This window comes from Mauremys mutica, chromosome 3, assembly GCF_020497125.1.
Source record: "Mauremys mutica isolate MM-2020 ecotype Southern chromosome 3, ASM2049712v1, whole genome shotgun sequence".
NCBI lineage: Eukaryota > Metazoa > Chordata > Testudines > Geoemydidae > Mauremys > Mauremys mutica.
Window position 1 is genome coordinate 180,070,010 of NC_059074.1, and position 2,815 is coordinate 180,072,824.

The window sequence follows — 2,815 nt, forward strand, 5'->3', positions numbered from 1 at the left end:
CTCGAGAGAAGCAAAAAAAGAAGGAACCCTAATAGACTCCATGACTATGATAGCTCTCTTGCCAGAGGCTAGATTCTATACAACCCATGTGGCAATATCCACAGTGCGATGCTAGCATCAAAGTGTCTCAGCATTCCTATGGAGTTTAAGTCTTTGTGGCTTCATGCACATCTGTGAAACCATTCACTGGATTACATCTAAAACCTCTGCAGTAGTAGTCACGGAATTCTTGGGGTGGCCTGAGGTACCCATCTACATTTCATCACTATTTTAGCTTTGTGGACTCTGCAAAAGATTCTGCAGAACAATCATCATCAGTTTGCTGAAGCGTAAACCTATTCGACTGGTTTGTAAAGCTTTCTCCAAATCTATCCAAATCCTAACAAGCAATACTACAGCGGTTATTATGACAACTGCCAAAGAGGCAGACATGTCAGAATCTGCAGTAAGGGAGCTCCATTAATTCTTCATCTGCTAGGGAAAGACAATGTCTTGCCAGACTTCTTGACCAGAGTTTACAATCTACAGCATAAGTGGTCCTGCTAGACGTACTTCTTCATCAACTATTCCTCTATCGGAGCAAGACCCAGGTTGCTCCTTATGTCACTGTCAGAGAGACAAAGACTGATTGACATCTCAGGATACACTCTGGGGCAAAAAGGACCCAATATCACTGACAGATGTCTATGCTGTTCTCCTGGACTGGTGTCAGGAGTTCCTCTGCACATTCCTTCTGATTCAATCGATCCAGAAAGTCACTTAGGGTATGTCTACGCTACGAAATTTGGTCAATTTTATAGAAGTCAATTTTTAGAAATCGATTTTATACAGTCGATTGTGTATGTCCCCACTGAGCACATTAAGTCGCCGGAGTGCGTCCTCACTACCGTGGCTAGCATCGACTTACGGAGCGGTGCACTGTGGGTAGCTATCCCACAGTTCCTGCAGTCTCCGCCGCCCATTGGAATTCTGGGTTAAGCTCCCAAAGCCCGATGGGGCAAAAACATTGTCGCGGGTCGTTTTGGGTACATGTTGTCAGTCGCCCCTCCCTTCATGAAAGCAATGGCAGACAATCGTTTCACACCTTTTTTCCTGGATTACCCGTGCAGACGCCATACCACGACAAGCATGGAGCCCGCTCAGCTCACCATCACCACTGCTGTTGTGGGCAAGTCTACTGTGAGGGCTGCTGTGATCCAAGTAGCCAATCCAATCATTGATTTTCTGTTATCAAGGGCAGTGACTCTGGGAAATGTGTGGGCCTTACTAGATGTTAGGTGCATCATATTCCTGTCCTTTGTCACTGGTGAAGAAGTCTTGCAGCTGTATATTCCCATCTGGTATGCGCTGTACACCCCATAGCACTTCTGTGGTTGACACGTGTAACAGCTCCAGGGCTCTTGCTCTTTTGCCTTGGCTGAGGTACCTTGCCCTGCCAGAACCTCCAAGCATTCGACACAGAAGCACCTGCAGCATCTGGCATATATACACAGCAGCAGCTCCTTGCCTTCACAGCAGACGGTGCAGTAGGACTGGTACCCGTCCTCATCGGGCATGTAGAAGAGCTCCAGAAATCGAGCTCTGCAAGTCTGGCAAAGGCCCCCCTCAAACAGTGGGTGGAATGTGGCTGGGTTTTTTCTCCTGCACGATAAGGCTCCTGTTGTTGTTTGTGACTTCAGAAACCATTTGCTCTCTGCTCTGGTCCTCCTCCACCCACTCCTTGCTGTTGTTGCAGAAGTTAGTCTTTAGTCAATTGGCTGGCGGTTCAGGGACTGTCTTCCCTGCCCGGTTCCTAGCAACCTCCAGGGCATGGTGTACAGCTTGTCGATAAGAGACCAGCTTATTAAACGTGGAGTGGTTGAAATGCTGCCTAAAAGCCATCAGACCCACCAGCTTGTCTGCTGAAACCTCGGAGAACTTCCCATCCCCAAGCCATTGCACCCAGCACATTCCAGAGATTGCCTGACTATTGGATGTGACTCTGTAGGAGATGATGATTGCAGGCCACCAGGAGAAGCCTTTAATCTTCCCCCACACGAGTACCCCGATTCCAAAATCTTTCCCATGCTGGTATTCCACCACTTCCCCTGCAACTCTGCTCTCCTGCTCCCCAGCAATGAGCTCGGGGGATCCATTCTGGTCCTCCGGGGTGCTGATCTGGGAAGACTCCTTGGAATCCTCCTCAGTGAGGTTGATCAGCGACGCCTGGTCAGACATGGCCATCCTCCTCCTCGAGCACTGAATGGGAGCCAGAGACTACAGGTCATTCTCTTCTTTAAGTTTCATCTCATGGAGATTCAGTCCTGCCTGGAATACCATGCGAGCTGGAGGCTTCTGCCTCAGGCTGCTCTCCCAGCCGGCAGTACCATGTGATCGCACCTACCCCAGCCTACCTCATGAAGCCTGGACAATAGTAAGGAGCAGTTCAACTATAGGCTGAGTAAGTGCAGATTGATGGTAGAATGTGCCTTTGGACATTTAAAAGCTCGCTGGCACTGTTTGCTGATTAGGTCAGACCTCAGCACAACCAACATTCTCATTCTTATTGCTGCCTGCTCTGTGCTCCATATCCGTGACAGTAAGGGGGAGACACTTATGGCGGGGTGGGAGGTTGAGGCAAATCGCCTTGTGTCAGATTTTGAGCAGCCAGACACCAGGGCAATTAGAAGACCACAGCAAGGCACGCTGCTCATCAGAGAGGCTTTGAAATTCAGTTTCATGACTGGCCAGGCTTCGGTGTGACAGTTGTGTGTGTTTCAACTTGATGCAAACCCACCCCCTTTGTTGATTTTAATTCCCTGTAAGCCAGCTACCC

General features: G+C 49.1%; 1 pseudogene; it reads right to left on the reverse strand.

Moving 5' to 3' along the window:
• Window positions 1-1,266: 1,266 nt before the first annotated feature.
• LOC123366696 lies at window positions 1,267-2,568 on the reverse strand (annotated as a pseudogene).
• Between the last annotated feature and the right edge of the window lie 247 nt (window positions 2,569-2,815).